At 40.0% G+C, this 20501-nt stretch overlaps 1 protein-coding gene across 2 annotated transcripts in view; it reads right to left on the reverse strand.

Moving 5' to 3' along the window:
• The window catches only part of RARB (retinoic acid receptor beta), a 327709-nt gene extending 307549 nt beyond the window's left edge, over positions 1 to 20160 (reverse strand). For both annotated transcript variants that reach the window (XM_031052500.2, XM_031052499.2), the window contains exons 1-2: positions 20131 to 20160; positions 10489 to 10583 (exon numbers count right to left, since the gene is read on the reverse strand). The gene's annotated coding sequence lies outside the window, so the exon portion shown is untranslated. The remainder of the gene's footprint in view (positions 1 to 10488; positions 10584 to 20130) is intronic.
• Between the last annotated feature and the right edge of the window lie 341 nt (positions 20161 to 20501).

Raw genomic sequence — 20501 nt, forward strand, 5'->3', positions numbered from 1 at the left:
TGTTGTAATCAGCCTCTCTCTTTCATCCAAAGAACTGCAATAGTCTATCCTAATTTAAAAAAAAAAAAAAAAAAAAAAAAAAACTAACCCAACCTCACTGTCTGCATCATACCTTCATCCCCAATACAGTGAAGAATTCAAATGTGCTGCAGGCAGTTTCCATTTACCATGGTCTTCGGTGCAGACAGCATTGATGTTGCTGACCATTTTTCTCCTTAATAAGAAAAACATTCAAATGCTACTAATATTGCTGCCTTGGCAAACCACATTTAATAGATGGGATTTGCCCTGTACATGACATATAGAACATCAATCAAGGCTGAATTTTATTTCAATTTATTATGGTTGCTGTCTAAATGAAAAAATGCTTATATCGTTAAAATGTCTTACAATATAAATGTGCAAATGATGTAATCACCCATTTTGTGAGAACATTCTGATTTTTGATTAAAAAAATCTACAGTTGAACTTCTAAATATTTAATAAATGCAAAACCAAAAAAACCCACAAGTACATTAAGAAATGGCAGTAATTGGTATCTGGTGTAATATCATGCATTTGTGCTTGATAGCTTTTATCTTTAGAATATGAGTTTATAAGGTATTCTTTTAAAACTATAAGAGCTGCATTTTTTATTAAAATCATCCAGAATAAATTACTTTAATCTTGACTCCATTCAGGATGCTTACATATGTGGGGTTATTTTCCAAGTTCTTTGCTTGCTGTTACCAGCTGTCTTCAGATTCTAAACCTGGTGGTTTACAAAAGCCTCACAATCTTTCCCAGCTAAGCAGCAATGGACACCACACAATTACTAAGAATGATAGAGAGCAGCACCTTGTAAGAAAACAGACAATACTCAATTTTGTAATTTATTAGAGTGCACAAACCTCTCCCAGTTGCAGAGACAGAACTTAATGGTCAGCACACTCCCAGTGGAAGCACAACCAACTTCCCCAGGAGCTGGCTATGATGATGGCTCTCCTAGCTGCTGCCTCCAGAATTTCACAAAACAATGTGTGCAAGGGAAAGGCCATGCTGTGGTAAGCATTGTAGATTGCCAGGTCAACCCAGCAGTACTTAAAGCTCATTAAGCTGTCATATACTCTCTATATATTATTAGCATACAATCCCCAACAACAAAACAACAAAGTTTCTACCAGAAAATAAGAGTTTAGTATGGATCTGTAGGCAACTTCCTTATGTTTTCCTTACTTGGACAAAAGTACTTAAAACTGAATTTGGATGCAACAAACAAAAGATTGAACTCAAATCCAGCCTCTCAGCACATGCAGGAAACCATGACGAGATGTGATGAACAGATGGGTTGTATAGTTACACACTGCATCACTTAGTGCTGCAGTTTGTCAGGTAACCACTGCTCCTGCACAAGCCTCAGCATCTTTTAGGAGAGAGAAGGTAGCATGCAAGGTTTTGTCTTGCACTACCTTTTATCATAGCCAAGAACTAAGAAGCAAAATGGATAAATAACGGGAAATTAAAGAAGTGCAGGAAAGCTACATGACAGATAAATGGGATTTTTCTAACATCGCATACGGTAAAGTTTGCCAAAATGTGTTGAAAGAGGAGCCAGTTAAATCACATCCTGCTGCAGCTGTCCAACTTTATAGCTAAAATGTTCATATTAATTCCATTCAAAGAAAAGGAAATCCAAAATATTATTACAAGAATGTTGGCTTAACACTGTTTTTTTTTTCAGCTTTAATAACAGATACACTATTCTCAGCCTCAAAGGATGATAATTTTTTACAAATAGTGAGCATTTGCATCCTCAGGGAAACAGAGCTGTTGTCCTATGGAAATCTTAGAAAATCTAAACTTCACATTTCTGACTGACATTTTGGAAAAGAAAAGAAAGATACTCTAGGATTGTGGAGCTGACCTGTCATTTAGGGGGTCTCAATTTCATTTCCTTGTCTGCCAGACTTCCCTTCATAATCCCAGACAAGTCAAATTACTTTCCTTATCCTAGCTTCCCATCTTCAGAATAGAGATAACCATTTCAGTACCTAAATCGAAAAAAGTTTTAAACAAAAGGAGAAAAACACCCCTTTCTTCTGTATTTTTATTTTTAACTCAGGTAGAAAGTGACTTGAAAGCTCAGTCTTCCAAAAGCTTTGACTGTATGCTGTTGCATATCTTGAAATCAACAAAACACGCTATTTGTAAGTAACATGCCTTATATATAGCAGGATTTAGTCATTGGAGAGCCTCTTATTTCAAAACCACTGCTTTGTGATAAGAAAAGATAGAGAAAAATGAGCACTAGGGAAGTTAATAAACAAAATGCATTCATGGCCCATTACTTCAAATAACTTTACTGTATAAATAGTCCAGTCATAAAATAATGGCCTCAATTAACTTTTAATTCTCACACAATGCCTTTGTAATATACTGCAGGGATTAGAAGTTCTGCATGAATATCACTATTCTAGAAGTGCCACAGCTTACAAGAGAAGTACCGATGTATTTTCCACTTGATTAAAACCAGTTCCTAGTCTTCTCCTGCCCCACTTCTCTACTAGGCCTCCTTGTCCTTGGGAAGCAAGTGATGAGAATTCCCCATGTAAATGCATGCTTCAGTCCTTTTCTCAAGGTGGAATGAAGCAAGTTCTGAGATGCCCATGCTCCCATCAGCTGAATTAAAAAAAAAGGAGAAGCTAGCACTGTCACTGCAGGGAACAAACACTTGAGGACAAGACCGAGATGACAGTGGAGAACTCTTTCTTACATTACAGGCACATTCTGACAGTGGCATGTACTACAAGAGCAGCTGCAATGCCTGCGACTTGATAGATCTAAACGTCACGTGAAAGATCACCCCTCGCTCAGCCACCTTAGTGTTTTCCGAGCTAATGCATTCTCTTTTAGCACAGAAAATGAAGTAGTTAACAGGGAAAGAGAGTATCTTTGTAATAAGTGGTTGCTTTTATCCTGCAGCACAATGACTGAGCATTGATGAGATGATAGTCAATTAATCAAACACCAACAAAACACATTCTTACAATGACTGCCACATTCATGGTGTCATTTTAGGAACTGACTCCAGTACACAAAGATATTTTTTTGTCCCTTGGGTTTGACCTGAATCCTAATGAAATTAACTGCTAGAGGAAACCAACCCAGTACAAGCTACCAGCTTTCAGGGCATGCTGCAAGACATGCTGAAAAAGCCAGTAAGTGCTCCCCTAGAAGCCAGAAAGGAGGAAGGTCAGAAAACTACTGGAAATCTAAAATGGACCTCACTCCTTTGATGAAAAAGTGATGGATTAAAAATATATTAAGAGTTAGCATAAGATGGAGATCTAAATATAAAAGTCTGTCAGTAACTGTTATCCTCAAAACACATTCAGGATCACATTACTACTTCTGCTTGTGGGCTCATCTAATGCATGAGAAAAACTAAACCAAGGAAAATGAAATATATGAAAAATAAAACTGCTTTTAAGCTATTATTTTCCTCAGAAGCATTCTCTTATTTTAAATTTATTGTTAGTACAGTATGTTAGCAGCTGCCCCTAATAAGCTCTGCATATGCCCAAGAAAACTGCATACACTGACAAAGATGCCTCTAGTTTTGCACAACACATGGCTTTTTTATATGATATGTTCTCTCTTGAAAGCTACTCCCTCACAAAATGAAAATTCAGCAGAATCTCTAATAGCTTTCATGTTTCAGTCTAATAGGTAGCGGTGGCATTGCACTGCCACCCACCTTCGCTACAATATTGCACAGCACATTTAACAGACATTTGCTTCCTTCACACAGTCCTTATGTGCAGCTTCTGCAGGACCTTAGTATTAACATTTAACAGAGTCTATGAGCATAAAGCACATTTATGAACACCTGCTAGAACATTTTATTTGCCTTAAGAGTTTTATTATAACTGTTCAATTTTCTTGCTATGCTTTATGGGCCAAATCCTGGTCCAGTTTTAGCCTAAACTCCCTTTGACTTCAAGAAACAGATTTGATTGTATGTAGGTTTCCATACAGATTCAGTACAGCTTTAAACAAAATGAGATTGCTGGTAAGCACGATACTGGACAGAAAAAGCCAGTGCCTAGCAGAAATAAACAAAAGCACTGAACCCAGCCTTCAAACACGATTAAAAATAACAACAAAAAACTAAACCCCACGCTCACAAGTCTGTAACCTTTGCACTGCATAACAAAACCCTCACTTATTCTGAGGATGGAAGTAGAAGAAATACAGGCATCCCATCCACTAAAGCCTGTGACCTCTGTGTCTTGGGGGATGTTCTACCAGCCTCTACTGCCTCTCAGATCACTCATGGATGCTCCTGTCACCAAAATCTTTGTCCTCTTTATTAAAGCCATCCAAGGCCAGAATCTGACCATGTCATCACTGATCTCCTCTGCAAACATCCAGACAGCCACAGCCCTCCACAACAACACAAGACAACCTGGAACAAAGCACACAGAGCCAGAATGTGTAGCTGGGGAGCAGTCCAAGGAAGATGTTGCAGGGGAAGCTATAACAGGAGTATTCTCCTCTAAGAAGATTTAACCTCATTTGAAAGTACATGAACAATACTTTGACCATTGCTACAGAAAGCCCTACAGTTGTAAACCATCCAGTAAACAGTAAACGATATGGCAATGCCATTTCTATTTCACACAAGCTTGACAGTAAATGCTTGATTCAATGCATACTATTAAGCCCCCCAAAATCTAAACAATTACAAAAAAGAAATTATAGACAAAATGATGAATGGCGACAGATGAGATGTTAACAGATCTAGCACCATACACAAAAATCATTGATTTGCTCTGATTACTACATAGATGATAAGAACGTATGAGGTCCTAGTTGCATGCTTGCTCTGGATTTTTATTAATGCTTCAATATCAGACATCCAATTTGGAAATCAATGCTTACTTCATCATTTTTCTCTGAAGGATCCTATTATTCACAATTGATTTAACAGAAATGAAAGGCTTACCATTAACAAGACCCAGCTGCTGACACTTCTTAGATGAATTATTGAACTTCTGAAAGTGAATAACTTAACCATCACCAAGACTTATTGTCTGATGATTCTCATACCAAAGTCAGTGTACTTAAAGTTACAGAACCAAGTAGCAGAAAGTAGCTTCTCTGACACCTCCTTAAATACTCAGCATAAACACTAACTAAAAATTAAGATTTGCAAAGATACAAATAGGACTTATGCACCAAATCCAGCTAGTACGAGCTTAGTGTCTAACTGCCTTTTTACACCCTTAGCTTTCATCTTCTAAAACTCAGAAAGATACAGATCATTTCAGGCTTCAGCGAAAGGAAATCCAATTTATACCAAAGTACACCTTTTGCCAGTATGATTACTAAAGTTAAAGATCCCCAGAGCTGGCCATGCCCTGCCAAAAAGCCTACATAAGACAATTATTAATTCCCTTTAGGTACAAAATGAAGATCCATTTTATGAATTGAGATAAAAAGTAACAAATATTAGACAATTTCAATTAGAAGTAGTACTACAAATCCACCCCAAAAGCAATCTAAATGTACAAAACAGGAGGCTTATGTTTAAGATATGCCATCTGAGCTAAGGGGCTATCTGCTCAGAACATAAATCCATCATGCCCATTTTCCAGTTTATGAAGAACTATGCATTGCTCAAGGTGAACTTAACTCCTCATATAAGAGCTTTTGTTCTGCAGATTACAACCTGATCAAAAGTTCAGTACCAAGAAAGAACTGTTGGGAAAGGCAGTCCATCAGACCACCGTCTGTGTTGTAATCCTACAAATAATCAACTTCAGCCTCAAACACTATGCATTCCCTAGCAGGTACACTGTTAATAACGTTTTCCATGAATCAGCACTGAGAAGTGGTGATAAAAATCTTGAGTGTCAACAATGTAATACCACCCAGCTGCACTGAACTACAAACAGTTTACTGTCAAACACACAAAGAGGTGGGCTGAGCAGTATGGCATCCTTAAGCCACAGTTTAGCAGGACCACAGCTGTCTAGCGATGTATCAAGAACAACTGTTCAGCTATCAAAACTAGTGAGCATTTCAGGTCTTACTAGACTTCTTGCTAGTCTGCACTACTTGGCTGAATATGCTTTCAAAAATGCTGTAATGGCAGCTGCTCTTTCCTTCAGCATTCATGACACTTGCAGAGCTCCATTTCATTATACTACCTTTGTAACTGGCCTGAAGACTTCAGCTCAAGACCAAGTTGAGACTCTAGGTACAACGCACTCAGTCACAAGATTTAGTCATTGACTTGGCAGTCCTGAGGAAATGGTTGGACTTAATGATTTTAGAGGTCTTTTCCAACCTGGCTGATTCTATGATTCTGTAAAGTCTCCTAGATGTTTCTGCCTTCCTTTTATGGTAGAATGATGAAATGACATACCTATCATTTTCACACAGGCTCCAATTCCACAACTGCCCAAAATCACTAAAGCTTCTTCTTAAAGCCCTCAATAAATTTGACTGCTTGAACACTGCTGGAGGCAAAACATTTGGGCCTTTTTACTAGGGTTACTGTCTGAGGAAGGTACCCTTAGAGCAAACCAATTTCTACTCAGTACCATATTTCTCTTTCCTAAATCCCTCCATTTGTTTTAACCCCTATCATTCTGGAACTAGCTCTTTAAAATTCTGCTTACACTGGACAAAAGGTTTAAAAATTAAGGAATATGGGAAAGAAAGAGCCTCTGACAGACAGAGCCTCCAAGCTCACAAGTCTTACTGTCTCAGGAAAAGAAGCCAAAATAATGAAATTATGATTAAATTGAAAATTTTTAGGAATCCAAATTTTTCAATCATCTGCCTCTTCCCTATAGAATAACACTTCTGAAATGGAGAATGGCTGGCTGTAACTGAAGTCTGGTTGAATTTGATATCTGCATAAACTAATCTCAGCAAGTAGGTTATAATAACTTTTTTTAAAGAGACATAGATGTTGGCAGACTGCCTGCCTTTCTTGCACTCATTTTTTCCAGTATTTCTCATATTGTGAAATACCTCTTAATGCTATAAACACAGAGCAGATTGCAGAAGTGGTCCTAGTGGTTCCAATGGGAATAACACGGTCAGAATCTGGCATTCAAAAAGTTTCCATTTTCACATAGGTTTCATTTATTTTTCAGTTTAAAAATAAGACCATATTTTGGCATGTAACTGGAGCTGCTCCTACAACGCAAAAGAAAAACACTGCTGGCAAGCCTCAAAGCTGTTCCAATACAAAACTGTGCTGGCAGAACTTTAAGAAAACTTTTTGACAAGAGGCGGAATTTAACATTAACATAAATGGGAGAAACTTCACCAAAATCTATCACATTACACATGCTTACCTATTGCAGGTCAGAACCCACATTAAGTTTACATAATGCAAATATAGTTACTAACAGAATTTAAAGGCTGTTGATCAAATTCTGTTTATCTTCTACTTGTATATGTTAGCTTCGAATTCTATGATCATTCTTCTGTAAGTGATCTGTTCTTCCTCATACACAAATACTACCATGCTATTTTCTAAATACCATGACCATGTCACACTCCTGTCTTTTAATGTAAGAGTTATTCAATTCAGGTGCCCAGTGGTTAAGATACAGGAATATAGACTTGCAATTGTAATTTCATTGTATCTATTACAGGCACAGAAGAAAATAAATCTGGCATAACATAAATATGACATTTCACAATGTCTGAGGGTTTGATTTTGCAACCTATTTTCTAAGATACCTGTCTTGCATGTCATATCCAAATTTTTTTTAGAGCATGAATAAGTTAATGAATGTGCAGCAGTGCTCCTTCAACACCAATCACAACAACATTTGATTCTCAACTTCACTATAGAACAGTCAACCATGAAAGCATTCAGGTACGTGAAGGTAGGTGCCCATGCCCTTGGATATCCTTTGGATAGCTGGATGATGGATGTGACAAAGAACTTACAAGGTAATCTGCACCATTTTAGATCAGCTGTTGAAAGCAACTGAATTGAGTCCTTCTTGCCAGAGAGTTAAAAAAGCTATGTGACAGCAGTATCAGGCTGCTGAGGTAAGCCTGAGTTTGAGGAAAGGGTCAAGCACAACCCTCTTTTACCTCCTGACTGGAAACGCAGATTGTTCTTACTATGGAAGCAGAGTGGGTAACAGGAACATTAAATCAGCTATCACAGGCAGTGTGGAAGCATGATAACAAAAAACCTAGCATTTACCAGTGAGTACTGTTTCTCTGCTTCTTTAGTGGTTGTGTGATCATAGCTTTGGGAAGCTGCATGATTTTGGCAAGATGACAATTTTTGCCTGATGAACACAGGTTAGATAATCCAATTTTTAAACTTCCATATCTGATGAGATCTCAATAGAATTTCATTAAGAAAAAAGCATTTGAATTACTGAGAATTATCATCTTGCTAAGCATCAAGATCTGCTGCAAGCAAACAAGGAGAGAGACCGTCTCAAAGAACAAGCAATATGGAGCTTAAATATGTAAGCATTTCTAAACCCAAGCTCTAAGCACAAGTTACTTACCCTACAGTTGATTTGACCCTAAATAAAGTCATTCAAGTCTGGGGTTGAAAAGCTTCAATGTTTTGTTTCACTTCTTTTTGCTGTTTGTTTGTTTAGGTTGGGGTTATTTTTATTTCTTTAACTGTGTTTTTTTTAACCTGTTACACTGTTATTGGGGATAAAAATGACAAACAAGTATAGACTGGATTTATTTATCTTCAGATTCTTACGAACTTGTACCCAACATACCACAAGTCATGCACTGCTTCAAATAATGCAGCTAAGCACATTTGCAACACTTTGCTGCAAAAGTCAATATGCTCACACATAAGCTATCTTTTTCAACAAAATATAACATCTATTTTGGATGTTTATTGGCTTAAACCAATTCAGCAAATAGGAAGAAAAATAAGTTGTGATGATTATGTGCAATTAATTTGACAACCAACGAAATTAATACATTGACCAGAGAGAGTTAGAGCTTCAAATACTCTTAATATGAAGCCACTTTAGGACTGAAATTCCAACCAGTGCTCTCACTGAGAATAAATTATACAAAATTGTCAGTGTAGTACGCCTAAGAATTGGTGTCTCAAAAATCATCACATCTTCAGGAATTTAAGGCCAATTTGCCACTGAGTATAGCAAGGCGTGATAATCATCTTATTATTTCCACTGTGGAAATAATGTACTACATATGTTTCAAAAAGACTGCTTTTTGAAAACAAGCAGTCTCTTTCTTTCCATATATTACCAAGTCTAACAGAGGCACATTTTTATTTAGGCTAAATCATGCCTTGTGGGACATGCTTATGAGGTAGAAAAGAGGACATGCAACTGGCATTTGAGACATATTGCCAGTGCAAAGCTGCCAAAAGCATACAGCAGGGAGCATGTTTTGGCTATCATGAGCAGAATAAGCATGCACTCCTTAACCACTGCCAGCTGGCACTTGTTTCCAAATACAGAATGCTCACTAGGCAGTTTGGAGACTGGACATACTCCCAACCTTAAACTACGCTCCCATAAAAATGTGCTGCTGAGATACCTCATTAACCATGCATGTCTCCTAGCTTGCTTCAAATGAGAAAGACTGAATGACACAAAAAATCATACATTTCTCCTTATGCACTTTATGTACAAAAAAGGTATTTAAAATATATCCTAACGTACTCCAGTGTGCTGCAAGAGGGAGATTTTAAGAGTATTGGAAGAAGCTTCTGCCAACATCTCACGAAGCAGAAACATTCTCACTACTCCATTATACACAGATAGAAAAAGTGAAATCCAGAGACAGAGAGTACCAAGAAAGCACAGTGATGAACAGCAAGTGTGGCTGGCACTGTGATTATGAACTATACCATCACGTTTAATACAACCTCTAACAATCCTCACAACAGACGCTACTTGCTTTATGTGCTGGGGCAGATTTGCGGGTAGAAGATTAATGTCCCCCTCCATCTGCTAATGACTATATAGGTCCCCTGGGCTTTGCACCAAGGGTACTTTGCCCTTAGGATGAAACAAGAAATGCGAATTTGTGTTCATTTCTACATGTGCCTACTATTTCCAGCAATACTCCCAATTGCTAAATGTATATTATTTCAACTTTATCTACCAAAACCATATTTTGTCACGGCAGTTCAGCTGTGATTCCAATTAGATTTTCAAAGACATCAGTTAAAAGGAGAACAAACCAACAGGGGGGCACTTTTCACTTTTAAAGTGCTTACCTGACACAGCCTGCATTGGTATTTTCCCTGCAAGCACTCTATTCATTAACTCTTCATTACATTTTCAAAGTGACTCCACTCTTTTGGATTTCCTTTTCTCTACCACCGATAGCCTGCTGCCATGGACCAAGAAACTTTGAAGGAAGAAATGTACCAGGGACTGCCATGCAAAGGAAAGGGCACTAATTAAAGCCTTCATTTCCTTCACAGGATTCTGTGAGTGGATTTTAACTTACCCCTGTAACTGTACCTTTCCTCCTGAGACCTGGAGGTGAATCAGAAGGAGCTTGACACCAGTGTAGTCTTTGCGGACCAAAGCCAGTTTGACATCCTGGAAGAATTAGGGAAACAAGCAATTACAAAGTGAAGTTTGAAGGAATAAGGCAAACATTCTCATCATCAGAAGAATGATCGTCAGGGCAGGGAAGATCAAGGAAGATCTTAATGCTCTCTCCAATATCCACAAATGAGAAAACAAAAGCAGTGTTGCTTCACTGTAGGTCTCTGAATACAGGTGTCTCAGATTCATGACATGCTTCCTTTCTCCCTCTTTCCACTGAACACCCCTATCAATTGCAACACTGACCCTCTCCTTAGTTCCAGCTCAAGGAACAAGTAGGTGTCCTTGCCAAAATCACCTGTAAGCACCCAAGGGAATTCCACGGCCAGTCAACTGGTTTTGCACTAACACCAAGCATGCAAAATTAACTTCCCCCAGCTTGCTCAACGTAAGTTTGGAAAAAATTAAAATCTGCAATACCTCTGCAGCAGAACCATCAAAACAAGAAAATTGTATCCCCTTTTTAAAAAAAGAGAAATGTGATTTCAGTGAGGTGACTGCTACCAATCCTCTTCATCCAACTAGACACTTTTTCTGCCAACCCACTCCTGCCCAACAAGAAAAGCAGGACAAAAGAGAAAGCAGTCAGAGAAAAAGAAAGAAAAAAGGAACTGCTCTGCACTGCCCTTTTTCATCTTCAGCAGATAATTGCCTGGTCTCAAATAGACTCTACCAGTGTACAGAAACTGCAGCCATATTAGACAATTAGTTTTTCTCTCTCACATCAGCACTGCTATGAAACAATGAGTATTGAAATAACAAACTGCTTTGCCTGTCCAGCCCTTAGTACTCATAATACTACTTTGAACACACTTCCCTACTGGCTTTCCAAATCAGGCTATACTCTAAATCAAAGATACACATTTAACATTAGTGAAATCAGTTGCAAAACGCAACCAACACCACAAGACTGATTATGTGTAAAAGAAGCAGATCTATCAACAAAGCTATTGTTATATCACAACCTTGCTATGACCAGCAGAGCTGCTCCCAGATTTCTGATCTGAATCTAGTGCAACTTAGCCTTTTTCTTATGTTTCATCAATAACGCATGCATTTCAGCATTCATTTAAAAATTAAAGAAATCACCTTTCCCTTTAATGTGCACAATTCTTGAAAACACATTCTGAGTATTACTTAAAAACACAGAGCAGCTAAAAGGGATTCAAAATTGCTAATATCCCCCAATTATTAAGTCACTCTCAGGTCCTTCTGGAAGCCTGACTTAGACTTGAAAAGCTTGAATCTCAACACTAAAATAAAATAAAATATTAAAGATATTAAAAACAAAAGCAGAATTCAAGGAAGGTAAGTGCTACAGCTGCAGTTTCCCTTCCCTGTTGTGAGTATGAGACAGTCTATCTCCTGCCCAATACCCTTTTGAGCAACAAACAGCCTGCTCTCCCTGATGTGCCTCCTCAGTTCCCATCCTGTGGCCTGTACAGGTAGTTAGCCTCTGGAGAGAAAAGCCACTGAAGTCTATGCATCCTACAGTGCACTGACAGCAATCATTCAAGCTTTTATACAAGCCCATTGTACTTCAGCACAAAGGCCACACTCAATCTGGTCCACAGAGAAAATACAGCAGCCTAGACTGATAGTATCTACGTACACTGCTGATGATTACATATATATATATATATATATATCAGTCTTTCTTGAAAAGCTGAACAAGAGTCTTAACTCTTAAAACTGAATCACAGCTAGCATATTTAACTCAAGTACTGTTAAAAGGCATTTAACATTTTTGGGGGGAGCAGGGAGGTTAGTGTGGATACATTTCTCCCTCCTTCTCCCACAAGTAAGCATGTCTGCACTATGACATGCTGGATAACAAGTAAACTCATTCTTCACTACTGAATTTTTCAATTTTAACATACAGACATCAATACATAAAGTCCATGTTACTTCAGTGAGATACTGCCTGAATGACTAATGCTGGTGGAATTACAATTCATGTAGCATAGATTATTTGATAATCACCAGCTCAAAGAAAAACTAAAGTCTCAAGGGGACTTCTGGTGATGTCATTATGACCTCACACAAATGTCAAAGACAAGTAGCACTGATATTTTGCCTTAGCATAAAGTTAGCTCAGGGAAATATGAAACAACTATGAGAAAAACAGTACATCTTATATTCAAGTTGTATATTACAAAATGCAAATGCTCAAGCAGGATGCCACAACTAACAATGGTGAGTCACTCCATCAACAAAGAGTACTCTTGTCACATCAGGCCCAAAGGACGTCAACAATCAATCTTACAGAGCTCCACTAGTTACTCTATCAAAAGGGGTTTTATTACACCAAACTGTAACAGCCATTTCAAATTTACTATGTGTTACATACCTTCCCAGGCTTGTGAGGAACTCACCAATGTTAACCACAGCCAAGTCCAGCAAAGCCTACCACTTGACATGTCTTACATTTATTTGTCAGTGCTACGGTCAACAGCAAGACTGTGACTAGTCAGGGCAGCAGCACAGTGCAGAAGTACTCTGCCCCACAGAAAGTTTAAGTTTGTTCCTTTTGCACATCCTCTTTAGAAAAGCATTTTCATTGTAAATTATGTTGACTATGAGTACTATACAAAGGGTTCCTCAGATCACGCAATGCATAGCTGTTCCCTTCTAAGAATATAATTAAAACAACTATCTAGCATAACTCTTATGATACTTATTTTCCTCTGTGGGAAACCTTACAGAATCAGACTAATTTAGGCTGAAAAGGACCTCTAGAGGCCATATTCTCCAATTCCCAGCCAAGGCAGGGATGATTTCAAAGTTAGATCTTGTTCAGAGTCTTGTACAGCCAATTTTTTAAACCTCCAAGGGCAAATCCTGCAATATCAATGACCCCAGGTCAGAGCTAAACCATTTTCATTGTTAATTTGTTTCATTATGCCCAGTTAGAATTTCCAAATTTCCATGTGTGACAACTGCATCTCGACCTTTCTCTGTGCACCCCAGAGAAGAGTATCTCTCTCTGTTCTGTAACACCCCATCAGGAAATGGAAAGCACCAACTCACCTTCATTTTCTAATCTGCAGTTTCAGTACACCCAGATCACTCAGCGTCCTCTTGTATACCACATGCTCCAGCCCATAGTCACCTAAGCATCCCTCCCCTGGGATCTCTCCAGCTTGTCTCTAACTTTCTTGCCCTGGGGACCAAAGACTGGACACAGCATTATTCCAGGACAGCCTTGTCAAAAGCAATAGTCCCATTCCTCAACCAGGCGGGCACACTCTTGCTAATTCAGCTCAGCATGCCATTAGCCTCCATCGCTGCAAGAGAACACTGCTGACTTCAACGCTGCTTTTTAATCACCATATACTTTTATTCCTACAAATCCCCTACCATAAAAGTAAGGGTAGAAATAGAAGAAAGCAAGTGATTTGCATGGTCACCAAATACCTCTTGGGCAATACTACAAAATAAGCAAGAAACTAACATTGTATCTAATACTGAAAACTTACGAAGGAAAGAAGTAGGGCATGATTTTACAGCCATGAAGGTCAACCCAAATTTTACATTAGAAAGGACAGCAATATCCCACATCTGAAGCAGTGAACTTGCAAATCAGTACAGTAAGCCTGAAAAGTTTGTCTCTTTTTCTGCTGAATTTTTAAAGGAAAATATTTTAGGTAACATCTACTGATGACTGAAACAAGGTGGCTGCTCCACGTTAAAACTCTTTACAATACTTATGAAAATGCAATAAAGTCTTTCATATATTTCACCTTGATCATGCACCATTGCTTTACAGTCCCCTGACATACTCAGCACCATCAACTACCTTACATTCTGCTCTCAAAGCAAGTTCTTCTGAGGACAACCTCAGAAGAGCAGCACAAAGGATTTCACAAGTAAATGCACTGCTTCATGAGTAGCATCTCAGATCACCTAAACACAGATCACTCTGAAACAGCTTTTTTTTTTTTTTACAGTGAGCAAACAAACAAGTATCTACATTTCAAGAAAATTAAATGTGGCTTAGAATACAGCTATACAACTTCCTTCAGTTGATCCCAAGAAAAATAAAATACACATGATCTGTAACTTCCTTTGACTGTTCTTTGAACTCGAGATTGAAAGCTTCAAACAGCAGGATTTTCTTATTAGTTACTAAGATTTTTGCTAAATTAAATTCCTGAATAGCAGCTAACACTAAAACTTTTCAATGTGCCAATAACATGGGTTAAAATCTCCTCTTGAAGAAAAACCATTTCTAATGATTATTTTGAGATAGTGTGTACTGCATTACTTTGATGAAATGAGCAGTACTTGCTACCCACTTACCAGCACTAATTCCAAAGCATTCATAGAGAATCCAGGCATAGATCAAAACAGATACAAGAGGAAGGAGATGTGTGAGAAGGAAGATGCGTTACTTGGTCTTATCTATTGAGAGCAATTCTTGCCTGCCTGGCAGTGTAAAGCATGGCCTAGCAGGAGGTGAATCACGTTTCATTCATAGACTCAAGGAAGGCAGCTTTCTATACACCTTTGTAGGATGCTGACCATATGCAAGAATGGGTTTAATAAAGATTCTATTTATCATTTACTTAAAGCCCGTCTTTTATTACTTTGCTACATATTGCTGCTGCCTGGATCAGGTTTTTCATATTTACCTAGGAGCTAAAACCTCCAGAATCCAACAACAACAGGCAGCTCTGGACCTTAAGATTATGCCATGCAAGTTCAAAACCTGCACCATAGCTGCTGCAGAAGTTCCACGCAACAGCATAAAATATGCTTTAACATTGAAAAATGAACATGGAAATATTTATACACACATATACTCATTTTTGTATACTGTAAGCAGAATTCTGCATATTACAGACATATCCAAAGTAAATAATCTTTCAGCAATTTAATAACAGGGATAGACACCAGGTATCTGTAACATCCTGTGTCCATGACAGAAAAGCCATGGCAAACACACCAGAGCTGCTGCATTGTGGTAGTGTTAATGCTGTCTACCTAAACTCCCCATGTCAGCCTATGAAAAAGTGGGAGACAAGATGTAGCACTGCACCAGAAGTAAAAGGGAAATCAGCGCCTCTCTGAAGAGAGATCCCTCTGCCTATACAGAGCATAAACACACACATCAGCACAGGAGTCAACTCAGGTCTGAAGTTCTACACACAACATGGAAAGTTTTTGCCATTGCTTGTCTAATAAGGACAAAACCCACTCTATGTGCAAAGTTTTTCTAACAACTCCAAGACTGACACTTTTACTTCTTCAGGTTTGGGGTTTTGCTTATCTCTCTTTGTCCTATCCTCTCTATCTACCTTAGAGAGGACCTCCAGAGTGCTATGCTAATTAGCACAGCTGGCACTCTATATTAAAAACAAAAATAGCCAAAAAAAATCTAGTGTAAAGGGAAACTGAATGAACTCAAGTGCATTTCACCATTTAATTACTACTGGCGTATTTCAATTGCATCTAAATAATTTTAATTCTGACCTGACTAGCAGACTTGTCATATCTGCTGAAAAACAGTCATAAAAGTTAAGCATGTGACATGATAGGGTCTACTACCCTGCACACTTGCTATAAAGTACTACAAAAATGTATATAGCTGTAATCAAAGCTGACAATAATAAGCTCACTCTGTCAGGACAAAAGAAAGGTGAACAATACAGAAAATTTAGGCTGGTGTAGGAAATAAATCCAAAATCTCCAAAGTATTACGTCAACAAACTACATAAATATTTAATAAAATGAAGTTCTTTTTGCTTTCAATAACAAGAGTAGCTCCTAAAAAAAAGTAGAATAGAAATTTACCTATATGGAATACAAATTCTCTGCATTTCCCTGTATTTCATTTGGCTTTTTCCCAGTGGGCTTAATTCTGGGGTTTTATGTCTGTACTTCCTACATGTTCAGCATTTTCCAATCTATATACCTTGAATGCGAACTAAACTATAGATTTCAGAGTTAAATGACTTTTCAACTCTTAAAGATTTCCCAGTATTTGCAGCAAAAGGAGTACTGCACATTACTTTGAAGGAGGGTGTCATGGTTTGAGCATGTTTTGAGGGTGTTTTTGTTCAAGGTTTTTTTCCAGCCAGGTGGAGGAGGGGAGTCCGGGAGGAAGGAGAGACAGGACACCTGACCCAGACTAGGCAATGAGGTATTCCATACCATAGCACGTGATGCCCAGGATGCATACTGGGAAAGAGAAGGCTGGAGGGGGGAGCTCTGGAGAAAAATGGAGGAGGGAGCACATGGTGCTCAGCCAGGCAGGGTGGAGTGAGTTATGGGTCGGTGGCTGGTGGGGTGTTGTATTCTCTTAACTTGTTGTTTGCTGTATCATTATTATTTGTAGTAGTAAATGGCAGTAGGGGTTTTGTGTTATGCCTTAGCAATTAAACCGTTCTTATCTCAATCCGTGGGGGCTACATTCTTTGGATTCTCCTTCCTAACTCTCCGGGAGTAGGGGGACTTGGTTTAAACTACGACAGAGGGAAATACAATTTAACTGACATTTCATCAGTATCATGGGACTCAAAGATTGTCTCCTATAATACTGAATATTTAATTAGAACACAACCTACAAAGAGGCAAGATTTGACACAATTTTCCCCCCAAAGTCTTTCCTAAGCTTTAACAGTAGTTTGCACTTAAAATATGCATTTTAGTAGACTCTATCATTGTAATTAAGGAATTTCAATAACTACTGTCTCCCCTTAATATATAAGCAAGGAGAGAGTCAATGATATTGAAAGAGAACATACTCAACGCCAGTAACGTAACAGAGTTCAATGCTACAAGATATTATGGAAACTACAAGTTATTAAACAGGCAAGAATATACAATAAAACCTCATGCATAAAGTAACTGCTAGCTGGGAAAGATTAGAAGAAAATTCCACTGTGACATAAAGCACAGCATAACTGCTCACAACAGCTGGATGACACCAGAGCAACTTTGTACAGCATCCCACCAAAGAGTGGCTACTTTTTTAAATCACTGCTAGTAACACATACTTGGAGAACTACGTCCTAGCGTGCAAAGCAGTGGAAAATCAGAACTCTGTCTTAAAAATACTGGTGTTTCATAGAGCAGTTGGCACAGATGTGGTTGAATCTGACTGCAACTCTGGTTTTACACATGTAGATCTACAGAATTCACAGGGACTTTATCCATAGTATGTACCTCTCCCGCCATATCCATATGGACAGAACTGTGAAAGTGGATGATGCCTTTCAGGCACATCTGGCTCACATTCCTGCTATACACACCTGTGGACACCTCATAACTAGGAATTTGCTAGAATAACTCATTTCATTCTAGAGAAACATGGATATGTGAGAATACTGAGCCTTCTACACCTTGGCCACACTATAGAGACCCATTAGCCCTGAAACAAGCTACTGTCAATAAATCACTTTTACTACAGATACAGACAAAACTACTTTAGCAGAAAACCAAAAAAGGCATCATGGTGAAGCACTCCTTCATGGTGTCACTCCTTCTACCTGGAGAAAACCTGATTTTCAAGTATAACAGAGATGCTTTACCATACTGCTGAATGTAAAGTACTGCATGACTTAGCCTGAAAAGGCAAGTGGACTGCAAGACCCCCCAGCTCTGCAAGAAAGTGCAGAAGAGAATCAGACGAGATGCAAAGTGCAACTGACCATCTGCTTTGGAGTCAGCCTGCACATACTTAGTCATAGAATAACAAGAACCCACACTGAGGGAGATCTGTACTGGTAACCACTCTCATTTACTAACACTATCACACTACTATAGAAGGACAAATACTGCAACCCTTCAGTTAGCAGAATGTATTTCTCTGGAAGCTTACCCATATAAAAAGCTGAGGGCCAACCTTTTCTGATCATTAAACCAGGCTCAGACAGACCCTGACACATGAAGCCCAGGGCTTGGTTAATATTTTAAATCAAAAACTGCCTTTCTTAGTAAAAACCAAAACATGCACCAGTTCTCAATCTCTTATTTCAAGAGCTATGTTATTTTCAGTTTTGCTTCCAATTCTTCCCAAATGACATAACCAGAACTGAAAACTAGTGATGTCCACATAGCAACTTTCACCACACACAACTGGTCTAAGTTTACATTGTTACCACTTTACCCTAAATCAGCTTCTCCCACACAGCACAGGCTCTTGCACTAGGTATTCAATTCCTTCAGTTAATCATAACATCATCTATAATTAACCTATGCTTGCTAAACTTTCTCATGAGACCTCTTCCAAGAGTAAGAGCTGAAGAACAGTCTCAGACAATTTCAGCTCTTTAGGCTGTTGCTGTGCTGTCCTGACTGGCATTCTTTGGATCCAGCACAGTCCTTGGGCAATAATATTTTGTGTTGCTACATTAAATATTTTGCTTTCAGAAGCCATGTTATTATTACCTATCCCTCTTCAAAGCATTAAGTTAGACTGCGTTTATCGCCAATGATTAAGCCATTCATATTGTGTTACACATAGCTTGCTAAAATGCTATTAAGCACGTCTCACCCAAAGGCAAAATATCAACGCTATCAAATCCAGCACAATTCTGCCACAGATTAAAATGACCAAACTGCCATTCTCAATACAGACAACAATGTACAGACAGAAAACATCAAAACTGCATAAACAGAATTCACATTACCTCCTTGTGTCGGCGCCTGCAACACGCAAGGCACATTGCTGAGCCCTCACATCGCGTTTGCTAACGATGCATCCCCGAGTCGGGGGCAGCAGCAGGGCTCCCGCAGACCCTCACACAGCCCACCCGACTCCCACAGCGGGAATCCCTGCTCCAGCCCCGAGCTCCCAGCACCGTCCCACAGCAAGACACGAAGGTGTGGTGGCTGGCAAAGAGGATTTCGCTCCCCGAAGGAGCAGAAGGGCCACCCTGCACTGCACTTCTTCCCGGCCATGTACCGAGTTACTCAAGTAAGTAACTATCCTACACGCAAGGGGATGAAGTAAGTAGCCAGCTAAAAGAAACCCAGTGCACACCGTGGCTCTCTCTGCGCTGGAATCTCATTCACCAAAGCGCACCCCGGCTGGGATCCTGCTTTCATCCCCTGAATCACTTTTTACAAAAAGCGCTGCCAAGACCCATTAGCTTGTTTTAATGCAACTAGGTAAACATCAGGTATTTTTGCTTGTTTCCCGCTAGGATAACTACTGGTTGAAGCCAACGACGGTAAACAGGACAGCGAACGGTAGGTCAGCGGCAGCCGCAGCAGTTATTCTACCCCGGTTCGGGGTTGTCAGGGTCCCGAGCACAGTTCAGCGCTTCCTAAGCACGACTTCACGCTATATCGAATCACTCCCTCACGACGTCTCGGGTGCGCTTTTGTCTGCGAAGCAGACGGAATAAGGCGCACAGGCACTAACGCGATGCCGCTATCGGGCTCAACACGGAGATAACCACCGCGCCACCGACCCGAGCGAACCCGGCGCAGGTACGACCCCAGACAGGCGCGGGAGGGGCTGACGGACGGACAGCCGGCCCCACACTCCACTCCCCGCCTCCCCCGTTACCGGCCGGCCCCGCTTTACCTCCGCAGCCTCCCGCTCCTGCCACCGCCCCGCCAGTGCAGCCGGCAACAGCGGCGGCGGCCCCGGACCCCCGCCCCGCCCCGCCCCGGCCCGCCCCGCCCCCTGGCGGGGCCGCCGGGGGCTCGCGCGCCCCCTTCCCGCCCGCGCTGAGGGGAGCTCTGACCGCCATCTTCCCCCCTCTGAGGCGCTGCGGACCCGAGGAGCGCTCCCCGTAGGCTGTCAGCTGCCTTCCGAGCCTCCGCCGTCCTCGGTTCTGCCCACCAGGGAGCAAGGGCACTGGGCGGGCTTCGCCCCCTCGCCCTGCAAGCCGAAGGTGCCGCCACAGCAGTTCTTTGTATTTTAACTGCGCTGCCTGCAGCCTGTGGATAAAA

The sequence above is a fragment of the Melopsittacus undulatus genome, chromosome 1, assembly GCF_012275295.1.
Source record: "Melopsittacus undulatus isolate bMelUnd1 chromosome 1, bMelUnd1.mat.Z, whole genome shotgun sequence".
NCBI classification, from domain to species: Eukaryota; Metazoa; Chordata; class Aves; order Psittaciformes; family Psittaculidae; genus Melopsittacus; species Melopsittacus undulatus.